We start from the raw sequence: 17,425 nt of genomic DNA on the forward strand, positions 1-17,425 counted from the left end.
AAAAAAAAAACAAAGAAATGAAAGAAACACTCTTAAACCTCCTTTTGAACTCTGCGACACTTCACTATGTTTATTTATTTATTTATTTATTTTCCAATTCTTGAGAAGGAAGCCCTAAATCTTTTCAATCCCCTGCTCATTCCCTCACCAAATATCAGCTAAATCGTAAATTGCAGTTGTTCTTCTTTGTGAAGACTTTGCGATAAACTAAATAAATAAAGAAGCTAAAAAATAAAAAAAATAAAAAAATAAAAAATAAAAAAAAAAGAAAGAAAAAAGAAAAGCTGAGCCCGTTGTAGAGTACACTTCCATAGTAGAGAAACGTTTCCAAGGAAGAATCTCCTTTATAATTTCTAGGTTCCAGCACACAAACGAAACACATTTTTATTATTTTATTTTAAGAAAACAGTGTTACCAAAAGTAACAAAAACATAAACAAAGTGCAAATGAAGTGCTGAGTCTTTGAGAGACGAAGGAAGGAAGTGCGATTCGCATGTTGTTCGTTTACCTTCTGGATCTTGTTCGACAGCACTCCCAACAACGTTGTTGTTTTGGATGATATAGATGTGCTGTCGAACATGATCCAGAAGGTGCTGTCGAACAACATACAAAAAGGGGTCTACTGTACGTCCGGCCCATCATGATCTTCTTCTTCTTCTTCTTCTTCTTCTTCTTCCTGAAAGAGTATCAAACATGGGGTTTCTGTTTGTTTCTTCTTCTTTTTCTTTTTACAAGTAGATTTACATGTTTACTATATCGCTTTAGGGTCTAGCAAAGATTCTACTTGTTGGTTTTGTTTATTTAATTACCTGCTTTAATTTTCGCATGCAAAAATTATTACTTTTAATTCACAGATAGCCTCATCATTTTCCTTTATCTTACCTAGTGTTTATTTTTTTCTTTTAATCTTTGTCTAAACACTAAATATATTTGTTTAAGTGAATAAAGACCACAAAAAAATGATTTTTATTTTTTATTTTTTATTTTTTTGGGTGGACATATATTAAATTGGGGATGAGGGAATTTTCTACACGCAGGGTAGATTGGGTCAATTCCAGAGATCATTGCCGTCTATTTGTTTGTAAAGGAGCATGTTTATGTGTGTAAATATGTAAGTATTGTCTGTATACATATTTTGCTACACGTTTGTGAATTTGGTTAAGTGCCTTGGAGCCTGAATTCTTTGGATGGAAAGATCGTATTTTGTGGATGTGTGTGTGTGTGTGGTGTTTAAGGTGTCAAAGATGGCTTTTCTCTTTTGATTTCCCGATTTCTTTTGCTGTTATATCGCTGACTGGAATGAGTTGAGACAGTAAAGAAACTCCTCTTTGTAGATGTTGTCTCTGTCCATCAGAAGCAAAATAAAAAATATAATTTGAGTATCTCACATATCCATCTCTTAAACATATGCATGTTAGTTTCTGGAGGTGTATACCTCCAAATAGTATTGTATGGTAAGTGGATTAGTAGAAAACTCTCTAGCACTGGTATCCTGTACTTGTTGATTATGGAATCCTAGCATCTTTTACTTCTTAAGTTTTGTACCTGCAAAAAAGGGAAACACAAATGAAGAAGAAAGGTGAGATGTGACACATAAATTGTGATGGGTCTTTTTGTGTTGATGCTAACCATGGTTCTTTAGGAATCCTCATTAGGGATGGTAGAGGCATAGTCGTGGAAGCACAAGCAATTTTCATGTGGTTGGAGAGGTGTGGTTGTTAACAAAGCTCAGCTATAACAACTAAAGCCTATGTAATTTTTTATGGGGTTCTCATGGCTGGCAGATTAGGCATTATCCGATAACTTCATTGAATCAGATAACCGAATACTAGCATGTGCTAAAAAAGGTTTGCCAGCTCCATGTTTGTGGAAGGTGCAGACCATTGTTTCAGATATGCAAATTGTACTTGCTTTTCTCCATTGTTGCTGATTTGGATTGCTGAGAAGTCTTTACGGGGTCTCCTTCCTTTAGCGACTTGGTGCCAGTTCAATCGCTGGAATATAAGTTTGTATCTAGGACAAGTCCATTTCCATTATTTTATTAGAGTCCTGGAATTCTGTCTCATTTGGTCGCTTTGCTCTTGCTCTTATTGTAAGTTCAGAGTCGGATTCCAGTCTTCCCTGTTGGATATCCGACTGACATCCACAAGCAGAGACAAAGGAAGTGATTCTCACAAGTACCTGAAATTTCATTTGCCTCTGCCCTCCTTACCTTTCTCTAGTTAGGATTAATCTCAACTGATTAGGATGGGAGTGATGTTGAAGGAACTGCGGATCAGGAGGGTGCTGTCAGGGACGATCATCCGGAACCGGAGGGAACAAATTGGTCCCGTCATGGGTCACATTTCCCAACCTGATGGCTGTCGTCACCAAATTCTTCTGTTCCATTTCAGGTGTTTAATGATGGGATCAAATCCAAAGTGTAAGATGGAAGAGGTGAATAAAATCTTCTGGAGGTTGGTGTGGAACAGCATCCTGAGGGAGGGCAGCTACATAGGAGGCACCAACATCACGATTTCTTTCTTCTCCTCAATTTATTCATTTGACGACTGTTAAATATGGGTATACATGTTAGCTATATATGTCGGTCATAGGATTAATCCAAGGATTCTCACATGTGGGTTTTGTTCATTTAATCGTGTGCTTTGATTTTTGCACTCATTTTCGTTTATCTAATAAAGTGTCCTGTTTTATCAGTCTGTGGGTATTCGTATATTTATATGGGATTTATGCTGCTTTGAAAATGTGATTATTTGTCTGTTTTTACAAATTTGATTGGAATTTCATTTTGAAAGGATTTATGTCTAGTTATCAAAATTTTATAACAAAAAACATCAAAAAAAATTTCCTCCTCTTTGGACTGACAGATTTTCTTTGTGCATTGAACATTGTAAGCAATGTTGGAGTAACTGAAATAGAATTTAAATTGATTTCTTATGAATCTTTATGAGGTCAGAGATGGTATGATAATGGCATGAAACCCATGAGAACCTATAAAATCACGAATTCATGTATTTCACAGCTTGGGAAGCTTTGGTCCAACCCTTCAATGATCCGTCAATTTACCAGGTTGGTGAAAGGATTTTCAAATTTTGTAAAGCTTTATGGTGTTAATCTGAAGCAAACTTGACGGTTATGGTTAGTGGAAGGCAAGTTGTATGATATTGTTCATTGCTTACTTCTAAAATAATCATTTTTATTGCAAAGGTTGGAGATTAAATGAAATAAGTACGATTCAGTTTTTCTTCAATAAGAGAGCTGGTACTCAAATACTTTTTCTTATATGGCTGCCAAAACACTTTCACTTTATGGCTGGTTGATTTGCTTTATGGTTACAATACTTCAGGGAGACCTGTTATGTTTTTGGGAAGTGGTGCATCCTCATGTGTTAACTTAAAATTTCCTTGTCAGGTGAACTGTAAATTCTAATCTCTCTATTTCTCCAGTTCTACTTTGTAATCACCGGAGCTGTAAAACAATCTGGAGGGTGCTCTGGAACATGACCTGGATGGTGTTGTCGAATAAGATCCAGAGGGAGGATCTGGAGCCTGGGGATCACATCTGCACATGGAGGCACATCTATAGTTATGCCCATCATGGCGAGCTTCTTCTTCTCCTCCATTTTTTCTTCTAAAGAGTATTTAACATGAGTTCCTATTTTTTGTTTCTGGGTCTTTTCTTACGAGAGTAGATTTTCACTTTAACTGTATTGATTATGAGGATTTAAGACGGATTCTAATGTATGGTTGTTGTTTATTTAATTGTTTGCTTTGATTTTGACACCTGAACATTGGTACTTGAATTTATAACTTCATCATTTCCTTTTCTCTGATGAGTTATCCACTTTGATAGAACAAAGTTTCCATGGATATCTTTAGTTGATAGAACAAAGTTTCCATTTTGATATCTTTAACAGTTGACAATTTAATTTGTTTTTGTAACTGTGTTGGATGATATAGACATCGCCCATATTGAATTTAGGGACCCACTGCTTAGGTGTTGCATCGTACTTGGGCAAATATTTACTGTATTCCTTGTTTGAATTTTTTTGTTTTCGTTGTTAGCCCAATTAGTCTTGTGCTATCATTAATGTCTTTGGAACGTTCCATATTGTGATTAATGTCATGATTTTACAAACTGTTGCTGGCAGAGACATATTATATCCCACTTTCTGGAGGAACATGTCTACGCATGTGAATGTTTCTCTGGATATATCTTCTGTTGTGTGAGGTCTTAAGGATGGTCCCTCTCTTGAGGTGCCCCGTCACGAATTTATAGTTTGGAGATGAGGGTACTCCCCTGCACTAGAATTCTTTATTTGACTGACTGGAATGAATTGAGACAATAGCAGTTTCTCTTGTGGAGGTTATCATCAGAAGCAAATTAGAAGGGGAATGTTAACATCCCATATCTATATCTTAAACATATGCTTGTTATTTATAGAGGTGTAACTCCAAATATTATTGTATAATAAGTGGATTAGTTGAAAATTCCTCGCACCGATATTTTGATTGGGATAAGTGACATATAGAGTAGCATCTTTGCCGAAGGTTGTTTGATACATGATAAAGGGAGTTATTCTTCTGTCAGCCAATCCTCTCTGCATTTCTAGTTCGATTTGTTTTCTTCAAGTTGGAGATTAGACAAGAAGAGGTCGACAAAGATTGATGTCAATTACATACACGACCACTTTTGTTTTTCAATTGACTTATGTTGAGAACAAATGGTTGGAAAGGAAACTGCCTGCTGTTTGTAGTGGAATTGGAGCAGAGAAATGCCTCCAGAGAGTTAGGTCTTGGAAACAGCTATACTACAGGCAAAATCTTCGATTGAAACTTAAATCTGATGGTAATATGTGACAGATTCTTTAGTAACTTTACCAGTTTGGGAAATTTTTATTTGATTTTAGTGGGAAAAAAAAAAAAAAACAAAAAACAAAAACAAAAGTAAGTTGATGGTTATGTCTGATCATTTTGTTAGACACAACAGCAAGTAGAAAAATAAATCTTGGCCATTTAAACGTTGTAATTTAAGCCTAGGATATATCCACATTCAAATGGATAATTTAAGTCTTCCATTTAAGCCTAGGATATATCCACATTCAAATAAATCTCTTCTCCAGCCAATCCCTCACAGATGAGGGATTGGCTGGAGAAGAGATTCAGGCTGTTATGGAAACACTGTCGGCAGTAAATTCAGGTCAGCATTACTGCCTGGTATGTCTCGTTTGGAATGTTTTGGTTGTAGCAATTTGGTGGATTTGTTATGAATTGCAGTGGACCACAGAGTACATGAATTTTCTGCTGGCTGGATGGTTCTGACTGGTACAGCCTGGGTGGCGTTCTTTGTTCCCATTGATTCGTATTGAAACTTAATTCAATACAGAACTCATCACAGCAAGCATATAGAAAGAAACAAACAAGAAGAATCACACAAAGAACACACAAATTTTACGAGGTTCGGTCTAGAAATGACCTACATCCTCAGTGAACTCCATCCAAAAAGTTCTTGCACTATGAACAAAACAGATACACCTTTGCAGCAGTTTCTCTCTTGATTTTACAGATTCTCTATACCCATAAACCACACCAGAAACCCCTTTACAACCTCTCTCTTTCTCACAAATCACTCACCCAGAATGATCCTAAACAATACCAAGAGAAAGAGAAATACAAAGAGAAAGAGACTACAAGAAGAAAAGAGAAAACCAGTAGAAAAACTTTGATCGAGAACTAGCTGCTTCTATCATCTGTTTTTTTGTTTCTGCAGTTAAACCATTATTTATAAACCTCCAAAACAGAAAACTAACTGCTGACTCATCCTAACCACTTTCTTAAGTGCAACGGCACCGTTTCACAACTGATGCTTATAAGAAACGTTAACTTTGACCATCTCTCAATTGAATCACAACCAGCATACTTCACCTTGATTCAAGTGAGAGGATAATTTGTGTGCAAGACTCCTTGGACTTCTCAGTTCATTGACTTAAGCTATTAACCAGGTTCAACTCTTAGCAAACTTTTGCAAATTTCAAGTTTGCTAACTAGAAGCACTTTAGTTCCCATACCTGCTGGATTATGTGCTGTTGCAATTTTCTCCAAGCCAATAACTCCTTCATTCACAACATCTCTTGTGAAATGGTACTTCACCTCAACATGCTTTGTTTGATCATGATAAATTGGATTTTTACACAAATGAATTGAGCTTTGACTGTCTGAAAATACAGTAGCTTCACCCTCTAAAAGCTTCAATTCTTGTAGCAAACCCTTTAACCATAAAGCCTCTTTCATAGCTTCTGCAGTAGCTATATATTCAGCTTCGGTTGATGATAATGCCACCCTTGGTTGTAGCCTAGACTTCCAGCTGACACAATTATTGCAAAGTGTAAATACATAAGAACTAGTTGACCTTCTTCTATCTCTGTCACCTGCATAATCAGAGTCTACATATCCTTTGAAAACCACACCTTCTTTGCAGTGACTAAACATCAAGCCAACATCACAAGTCCCCTTAAGATATTTTAGAAGCCATTGAAGAGCCTCCCAATGTTTTCTTCCAGGATTTGCCATATATCTACTAAGAACACTGATTCCATGAGCTAGATCAGGCCTTGTACAGATCATAACGTACATGACAGACCCTATTGCACTTGCATAAGGCACATTACTCATGTCTTTTTCTTCTTCTTCGGTTTGAGGACACAAACTGGCAGATAGCTTGAAATGATTCCCAAGTGGTACATTTGTTGAATTTGCAGCACTCATTGAAAACTTAGACAATATTTTCTGAATATAACTTTTCCGATTCAAGAAAAGCTGATTCTTCAATCTGTCCTTTTCAATACTCATGCCTAAAATTTTCTTTGCTGGTCCAAGCTCCTTCATGTCAAATTCAGCCTTCAACTCATCCTTAATATCCTTGATATTCTTCATATTTTGACCAGTTAATAACATATCATCTACATATAAGAGTAAATAGATTGATTCATGATAGTTTTCACCTTTGTAGTATAGACAACTATCATAGCTGCTCCTCTTAAAACCAACTTTTAACACATAAGTGTTAAATCTCCTATACCACTGTCGAGGAGACTGCTTCAAACCATATAATGATCTCTTCAGCAAGCAAACCATCTCCTTATTTGAGTTTGAGACCTCAAAACCTTTAGGTTGCTTCATATATATAATCTCATCAAGCTCACCATGCAAAAATGCTGTTTTCACATCAAGTTGTTCCAGCTCCCAGTTGAAATGAGCAACTAATGATAAAATCATCCTAATAGTTGTGTATTTCACCACAGGTGAGAAAATTTCAGTATAATCTATCCCTTGTACCTGTGTGAATCCCTTGGCAACTAATCTTGCCTTAAATCTAACTGGATCAGCACTTGATATCCCCTTTTTCACTCTAAAAATCCACTTGCAGTCAACTACTTTCTGAGTTGCAGGTTTAGGAACCAACACCCATGTCTTATTCTTATGTAAAGACTCCAATTCTTCCAACATAGATTTATACCACAATCTGGAATGCTTACTCTTCATAGCTTCAGAATAGGACTTAGGTTCCTCATCAGCAAGTTCCTGAAAACATACTAGAGCAAACATAGTGGAGTTAGAAGAAATAAATTTGACAGGGGGTTTTACCACTCTCCTTTGCCTATCTTTGGTCAGCTGGTAATGCTGTAGAGGATTTGTGCTTTCAGCAATTGATTCTTCTTCAGTTTCTTGATCTGGTTGCTCATTTTCAGATTCTGGAAGTTGTGTTTCAGCTTCAGCTTCCACTTGGGTTGTTTGGTCCTCCTTTGCCTTCATATATGGCTCCACCTCAAACTGAACAGACTTATCTTTGGTGGAAATTTCAATCCCTGCATCTTTATTACTCAAGCAAGGCATAATATTTTCATTAAAAATAACATCCCTACTTATTATGGTTTTAAAACCTTTCAAGTCTCTTGCCCACAGCCTATAGCCTTTAACTCCCTTGGGATAACCTAGAAAAACACACTTCAATGATCTAGGTTCAAGTTTCCCTTCACTTTGATGAGCATATGCTGCACATCCAAAGATTTTTAGCCTAGTATAATCTGCTGGTTTGCCTGTCCACATTTCTTCAGGAGTTTTGAATTCTATAGCTATTGATGGACATCTATTAACCAAATAAGTTGCTGTCATAATAGCTTCACCCCAAAATGGTTTTGGTAGACCAGAACTTAGCAACATGCACCTAACCTTGTCTAGTAAGGTCCTGTTCATCCTCTCAGCAACTCCATTTTGCTGAGGGGTATAACTAACTGTTCTATGTCTAAGAATTCCAATTTCTTTGCAGAAATTGTCAAATTCTAGATTACAAAATTCTAGCCCATTATTAGTTCTTAACACTTTCAATTTTTTCCCTGTTTGGTTTTGAACTAAAGAGTGCCAATGTTTAAATTTAACAAAAGCATCACTTTTATTTTTTAACAGAAAAACCCAAACTTTTCTGGAAAAGTCATCAACAATTGAAAGAAAGTACATGTTACCTCCATGTGTAGGTGTGCTAGCTGGTCCCCATAGTCCAGTATTGAGGTAGCTTTATGTGTTCCTAGCTTGAAACTCAACCGATGTTGCTTCCCCAATATGCAGTGTTCACAAAATTCCATCTTGCTGATTTTGTTCTTGCCAAACAGCCCTTGCTTGTTGAGAATCTGCAGGCCTTTCTCACTAATATGTCCCAATCTTTTATGCCAAAGTTGGATTTCATCTGGACTTGAAGTTATAGCTGCTGCATTAGTTCCAGTTACTGTTTTTCCTTGTAGAACATACAATCCATTTCTCTTGAGTCCTCTCATGACAGTAAGAGCACCTTTGCTGATCTTCATGGACCCATTTTCAGACTTACAACTATAACTAGATTCATCCAAGACTCCAAGTGAAATGAGATTTCTTTGCAGCTCAGGAACAAACCTTACACTGCTCAAGGTCCTTATCACTCCATCACTCATTCTAATAGGAATATCTCCTATTCCAGTCACATTACAAGCTTGATTATTGCCTAACAGCACTTGACCACCATTTAAGTTTCGAAAATTAACAAACCACTTTTGTCTTGGACACATATGAAAGGTACATCCAGAATCCAAAATCCATTCTTGACTGGTTTGATCCATTGAGACAAACAAGACATCTCCAATGTCATCCTCATTGCTTACTACAGCAGCATCTCCATTTTCAAAATGTTTCTCTCTATTTTCTTTATTTATCCTCTTGTAGCAATCTTTAATGAGATGACCTTCTTTCTGGCAATAATAACACTTCCTTCCTCTGTTTCTTGACTTAGATCTAGACTTGTCTCTAGATTTGCCCCTGAAATGGTTATTATAGCCTTTTGAAGTTCTAACAGGATTTCTTCCTCTAGTAATCAGACCTTCCCTACTAGTGTCTGGCCTCTCAATCTTCATTTCCAACTCTTTTGCTCTCAACGAATTTATGACAATATCAGTGGTCAAAATCTCTCTTCCATATTTAATTGCATTTTTAATATCCTTATAGTCTGGAAGAGAATTTAATAAAATCACTGCATGATGTTCATCAGTGAACTTTTCATTACAGTTGGCCAGATCTAAACCCAATTTGTTAAATTCATCAAGATTCTCCTCTAAATCCTTTGATGGATTCATCTTGAAACCAAAAATTTTTTCCAGCAAGTATATTTTATTTGGCAGTGATTTAACAAAATATAATTGTTCTAATCTACTCCAGATTTGAGAAGTAGTCTTAGAATCATTTACCTTCCTCAAGATGCTGTCAGATAGATATAAAATGATGGTGCTGTAGGCAATTTCATCCATGTCTTTTCTCTGCTCTTCTGTGAAACTCTCTGGAAAAGACCCATCTATGGCTTTGGCCACTTTTTGTTGCACCAGAACTGCTTTCATCTTCTGCCTCCATAAGAGAAAGTCTCCTTTCCCATTAAAGACCTCTAACTCTACCTTGGAACCCATTTAGCTTGCTGGTTCGTCACTTAGGAATTTCCTCAAACAATGGCAGGCACACGTTTCTTTCTTGTGAATGAGTATACAAGAATGCTCTGATACCACTATTGAAACTTAATTCAATACAGAACTCATCACAGCAAGCATATAAAAAGAAACAAACAAGAAGAATCACACAAAGAACACACAAATTTTACGAGGTTCGGTCTAGAAATGACCTACATCCTCAGTGAACTCCATCTAAGAAGTTCTTGCACTATGAACAAAACAGATACACCTTTGCAGCAGTTTCTCTCTTGATTTTACAGATTCTCTATACCCATAAACCACACCAGAAACCCCTTTACAACCTCTCTCTTTCTCACAAATCACTCACCCAGAATGATCCTAAACAATACCAAGAGAAAGAGAAATACAAAGAGAAAGAGGCTACAAGAAGAAAAGAGAAAACCAGAAGAAAAACTTTGATCGAGAACTAGCTACTTCTATCATCTGTTTTTTTGTTTCTGCAGTTAAACCATTATTTATAAACCTCCAAAACAGAAAACTAACCGCTGACTCATCCTAACCACTTTCTTAAGTGCAACGGCACCTTTTCACAACTGATGCTTATAAGAAACGTTAACTTTGACCATCTCTCAATTGAATCACAACCAGCAATTCGGCCGCAAAAGAAAACAAAGAAAAACAGTTCCTATTTTTATCTGTCTAAGCGCTTGAGGATCATTTTTATCAGTCTCGCGACCTTGAGGCTTTGGCTTCGCAAGCAGCAAAACACGGCTTCTAGTCCTGTAATTTGTCATCCGTGCTAATGATCACCAGTGACATGTTGTTGGTTTGGCTATTATTCATTAATTATTTTTAATTATGTAATGATAATGATTTTAAAAAATTAATTTTGAAAAAATGAATTACAAAATTGTCTATAGTATATAGATTTCATTTATTATCGATATTATAAATAATATTTTTATTTAGTTGTGATTTTTGTTTTTCATTGTTTGTTTAGCTGTTGTGATTGGACAGCTAAAATGCAATACTGTTTATATATGTTTAGTGTTTGACAGATATCCACCAAGAATTTCTAAATTTTTCTAAATCTCCAGCAACATATCCACATTCAAATGGCGAGTATTATATATAATCAATCGTCTGATTTAAAAGAATTTTAACATTTTTGCTGTTTAATTAAAATTATTTTTTCGCTACAGTTTTTTAAAATGAGTGGTATGATAATAGGGTCGCACAAAAAGACGCGATGGGGAAGCCGACCGTAGATTATGAGAAATGACAGGTGGCAAAAGAAGACAAGAAATGACAGATGGCAAAAGGAATAAGACAGATGTAGCATGAGTGGAGAGGTGGACTACGTTACGTACTATGTGGGGCTTGTCACGTTGAAGTTTTGCTGTTTATGGAGCATCTTAAACAGTGAAGATGGGTTGTTATATTAATTTTATCACTTTTATTTTATTTGATATAAATTAAAATATTTGATATAAATACGACTTAATTTTTTGAATTTTAAAAATATCATCAATTTTTAAAAAAAAAAAAACATTTTATGAAGTTATCAGCTTTTTTTGGTTATCGTTTTATTCATATCGTTTAGAATAATATTATCGATATTTTTAAAAAAAATATAATTTCAAAAATTAAAAGTTTAAATTATAATTAATTTAAAATTTTGAAAATCCAAATGTAATATAACCAAAAAATTAATGCTGTTAGATTTAAGTAGTATAGATGTAAAATAACTTTTAAAATTATTCTTCAATAAACAATAATAATATATAAAAAAAAACTATTTATAATTATTAATCAATGACATATCTAATTAATTTTCTTTTTGATTTTAAGGAATATAAAATCTTAGCATAGCCAATAGACTATTTAAAAATTTCACTTTGATAATGCATATATCATATTAATTTTACATTCATAACATTTTTTTTTTGAAACAATATTTATATTGCTCACATTTTCAGATGCTCTTATCGTTCACAGTGATTATTATTAATGAGATGCATGGTTGGTGATTATTAATTGGCTACGTTTATTTATTTATTTTTTGATTTTTTAAAACTAAAGCTCTAATTTTGGGAAGATAAAACTTTTATGGTATCGATTAAATTTTTCTGTAAGACAAAACACCAATAATACATTAGCGCCAGTAGCAAATAACATTTTGTCGGCCACTAGCAAAAGTGGAAATGGTGCCTTTTAATTTAATGTTTACATCAACGGTTAGGTTAAAAAGAAAAAGAGCTCTTCTTATTTTCTCTTCAAGTATAAAATGACGGCGAGCCCTTGCAGATGAAAGCAGCGCGGTTTCCATCTTGTTCGTTTACCCTCTGGATCTTGTTTGACAGCACTCTCTTATATTTTGCCATTCATCTTTATATGCCAAATGGCGATGATGATGATGATGGGAGTGCTATCGACATGATCCAGAAGGTGCAGTCGAATAAGATACAGAGGGACCACCCACAGTACCTACTCTCGTTACAATCTTATTCTTCTCCTCACTTATTATTATTATTATTATTATTATTCCGATCATTTTCTTTTAATCTATTGAAGAAGTGTTCTGTTTTGATTCTTCTGTAACATTCGAGGAGGTTTCAGTCTATTCATAGTCTTTGGCTACTTAAAGTTGACTATGCCCTCGATTGTTAATCAGTTTACCTTTGCGAAGACTTATTATATATATTAATGGTTTGGATCCTTTGTTTTGATTTTTTAACCCTATTAGTCTTGTAATGCTTAAAGCTATGTTTGTATGATTTCTTTAAAAATTAAACCATGTCAGCTTTTGGTTTAAGCATTATTATTTTATTCTGAAGATGCGCTTAAACCTCTTTTCTTTTTTTTTTTTTTTTTTTTTTTGGGTTAATTGCCTTTTTTATCCTCTATTCTTTGCAACTTTTGTATACAAAGTTTATATTTTGTGTCTGTTTGGGGTGGGAGATCAAAGACTTATCTTTTTCTCTTGACGTGCCTCATATTACATCATGAATGGTCCCTAACAACATATTTTCGATGGCGGGGATTAAATTTTAGGTTTTCACCAAAAGATTATTCTAAATACAATTTAATCTCATGGATGGCCATCAAGCCTTAGAGACAAAGGAAGCGGTTCACCCTCCGGATCTTGTTAGATAGCTAGCACTCTTCCGTCTTTAAACCAAAAAATGACACTCAAGAGATGCCTTGGGAGCGCTGTCCAACAAGATTTATATTGGTCATTGTTAATTTAAATGTCTGCTTTAATTTTTACACCAAAAAACCAACAGTATTTTCCATTTTCCTAACACGCAGAGCATATTGATTTACACGGATTTTAACGCATGGCTTTTATTTTTAAGTTTCATGTTTCACTTTGATCTGTCTGAACACTTGAAAATCCATTTCATTTCTGCTAGACTGTAAGGTTTTGGCTTTGTAAGTTTGGCTATCATGAATTGTTGATCTTATTAAATTTATAGTGAAATGGAACTAGCATGCATACTGCATTTTTTGGCAGGGATTTACTTATATTCTTTGTTTATTCGTTTGTTTTCTTAATCTAGTGCTTATTGTTCATGTTTATGCAGGTTTGGTTGTTGTGATCTATATGACAATTAAATGGGAAAAATGTTACTGCATGGCTGTGGCACGTTATAGCTCACATTACGGAGGAACATACCTATGCATGTAATCTTGTTTAGGGATATATAAGTACTCAATTGGTACTAAAAGATTATGTCAAGGACATTTATAACTAGTTATTTTCGTTTTCATTTGTGTTACTAGTTATTTTCATTTTCATTTGTTTTTCGATAAATGAGAACAAATGGTTAAATAGGAAACTGTCTATTATTCAAAATGGAGTTGGATTATAGCATGCTTTTTGAAGAATTAAGATGAGGAAATTTACAGATATGGTAATGAGTAGATACATTTTCTTTTTCCTATCTCTCCCAGTGGGGGTGCAGTTAGAAACATCTTATATTATAACTTAATTCTACCATTTGAACTTAATCTAGTAATTACTGTATTTTTTTTTAATTAGATTTAAGCTGATAGTAAGTTGATGTATTTATTTGAAATTGGCATTTAAACACAAAGGAATATAGAAAAGTGTTTTGCATTTTGCAAAACAGGCTTGCTAGTTAGATGGCATTAATATCAGCATAAGTGAGCAGGCAGCATCCCTCTTGGCTGCCATCGGTGCTGTCATTTGTTCTACACTTTGATTCTCAACTGTTAGTTTTCTTTTTGGTCTGCAGCTGTGGCTTAGGCATGTACTGTCTCTGTAGAATGGTTTCTGACATCGTACTTCGTACTAATGTTTGTTAAGTTGCAGTTGAGAAAATGGTTTCTGACATCAGACTTCGTGCTTAAGTAAGTAAAATTGCAATCGAGAGATTTGCTGATTTTCGCTTCATATGTCTTTTGGAGGTTAGATTACAATATGTTTTGTAGTGCTGAAATATGCTGATTACAATTTAGGCGATTGATTTGCACTGAACCACAGGGTTTGATTCGTGAATGGAACTGGAATTTTGTGACGTATTTGCCTAGGTTTGGAGATATCTTGGTTTCAATGAAGAAAGGGGACGTTGGATGGAAAAGTTGATCCTTGTATTGAATTTACTTACCTTCTACATCATTATAAAAGTTGGAAGATGTGGTACCTCCTGATGTGGGAAGTTAATATTGGGAAAAGATAGGCATGAAAATGCACGTACGTTTAATCTTAATTACTAGAAGCAGAACAAGAGGAATACGAGAGAAGCAAGCCTTAGAGACCAAGGAATAGCTATTTGTCCTCCTCCTCCTCTCCCCTCACGTATCTTGGGGTTGAATTCAAATTCCATGATTGTGACATCTTCTTTGGAGACTGAAGATATGTCAGATTAGTGAAAAGTTTATTATTGATTTTTGTGTTCTATTATTAATTGTTATGGTTTAAGTTATTTATTTATTTTTTAAAATATTTATTGCGTAATGTTGCTTTTCCAGAGATCCGCCATTGTATGTTGATATCCTTGGGGCCTAAAGGGACAGAAGGCGGTGAACTCCTCCCAATGAGCCGTAGTTCCTAAATATTGTAGGGGGAGTGCCATTTGGAGAAGAGAAGGCAATGAAGAACCAACAGAGCAAGTGCAGGAGGAAGGGCTTCGGTTATAGCTAGAAAAGCCGGAGGAGCACATCTTATTTGTAAAGATTTGTGTAACTTGACCCTCCAACAAACTCTAATCAGAGGACAACAATTACAATACCTTGAGAATATATTTTTAAGTCTTTAAATATCACTTCAAATGTGAAATTTATATATACCCAAGGAATTACTTATATTTAATTTTATTACTTATAACAAACAAGATAGTTTTTAAATATATATATATATATATATATACAAAAATTCTCTAGTTAAAGAATAGTCTATTATGTTCTATTATATAACATAGTTAATGTTGTATTATATACATAAGTAAGGTGGGTGTCGGTTTGGTTCTGTTAATTTTTTATAGTTTTTTCAAACTGAACCAAATTTAACCACGAACAAAAACTAAATAGAATCAAATTCGATCCAGTTCGACTTGATCGAGTTGATTATTTTATTTTAAAAAAAAAATATTATTATTTTTAATGATTTGAAATTTAAAGTTATTGATATATTTAATTAAATAATATATAAGCATAAAAATATAGTAAAAATATAATAATTATAATAAAATATAGAAAATTATATATAATATATAGATTAGATTTGTTTTGAGTTAATTTAGATTTTTCTTAACTTAAACCAAACAGATTATAGATAAAAAAACTAAACTAAATTGAACTTAATTGATTCAATTGGTTAGTCGATCTGGTTCGGATTGTACTCACTCTTATATATAAAAATTTTAAAAATTTTAATATGATAAACATTAAAGATTACTAAATTTTATGAAAAATTTTAATTTTAAATTAGATTTCAAATAGTAATAATCATTTTATAATTTGATCCTTGAATATTTTACTTTTGGTCTAGCCATCGATGACTCGAGATGCTTGAGGTTTGTTTTGTTTTGTTTTCTTTTATTTATTTATTTGCTTTTAACAAAATGATAATAATGGAAAGAACCGTGTGGTTTCAACCCATAATGAATCTTTTCTTGTCAGCTTTGATGTCTATGGAATATTCTTCCACTCATTATATTTTTGTTGAAAAAATTTAATGAAGTAATATAAAAGAAGATGTGGCTTCTTTGAAATTTCATTTGTTTAAGAAAAACTTTGTTCGTGTTTAACTTTCAAATCCAACATTATTATTTTTTATTTTTGATTACAAATATCTCCGGATTTAATTTATATTCGAAGATTAAAGAATTAATAGGTATCTTTTCTTCTAACAAGAAGATTAGCTAAAATTTTTGGGATTGTAGTTACTATCAACTCAATCAGCACCTTATTAGAAAATGGTGATCCGAAATAACCATTTTTTTTTTTTTTTTTATTTACTGGACCTAAACGATAGAGATTGAAGAAAATAAGTGCAACCCAGATGAACAAGTGAACACTATGCTTCAAATTGTTATGAAACCCATTAGTCCTAATTCAAGATTCCCAGATATATATTGATGTAAATGTATATAAGGGGACCATTTTTTATCTTTTGCTAATGCTAGGAGTATTAAAAGGACAATTACTACTAGTTATCACTATAAGACATATTTAGATATTAGACAGGAAGTGACAATAATTGAAAAAAAAAAAAAAAATAAAAGAAGAAAAAAGAAATTAACTTCTAAAACCATTCTAAGCAGCTCAATGAATAATGAAATTAGCTGGAAGAGTTCCTTAATATATGCCTCTAAAAATTTCATGAATCGGGTTACCTTCTTTCCAAAGAACGAAGGGAAGTCTGCTTCTTAAACTTGGTATAATTCCTATATATCCTACCAAATCTTTGTCAAAATCTTGTTATAGACCTTCTGCTAAGTTTTAAATATTAACTGATAACATTTTTTCTTTCGATGTCACCATTGATCAAGACTCGACAAACTTCCCTTTTATTTTATTCTATTTTTTTTCTTTCTTTCCAAGAAAAGAATGAGGAAAAGACTCAAAAAGTGTACTCATGAGTTGTAAAGTTTCCAACGAATTCCTCTTCCTCTGATAGCTAGCGATGATTCAATGAACTTCAACATAAATTAAGTTTCACTATAAATTAGTCACACACCCATCACGTGAGCTTTATCTGGCTTCACGCATATGAGTTCCAAATTACAGAATATATAATTTCTTTAAGAGCGTTAAGATGGAATTTGTCACTGCTTTCTGCAAAAGTTCGTATTGATTATTCATCCACTTTCTTGTAAAATATATCAAAGTGGATGACTTCTTTGAATAAGCCTTTCACTTGTAATTAAACCAATAATGAACCACTACAATTAAACGATGTGGGATCTTAATCGTGCT

General features: G+C 33.9%; 1 long non-coding RNA gene across 1 annotated transcript; it reads left to right on the forward strand.

The window, feature by feature from the left end:
- The first annotated feature begins 60 nt into the window (after positions 1-60).
- On the forward strand, positions 61-3,824 carry LOC132803367 (uncharacterized). Its single transcript, XR_009638552.1, has 2 exons — positions 61-3,069; positions 3,447-3,824. It is a non-coding gene; the product is annotated as an uncharacterized LOC132803367 (long non-coding RNA).
- The last annotated feature ends 13,601 nt before the right edge of the window (positions 3,825-17,425 follow it).

Source organism: Ziziphus jujuba, chromosome 4 (assembly GCF_031755915.1).
Source record: "Ziziphus jujuba cultivar Dongzao chromosome 4, ASM3175591v1".
NCBI lineage: Eukaryota > Viridiplantae > Streptophyta > Magnoliopsida > Rosales > Rhamnaceae > Ziziphus > Ziziphus jujuba.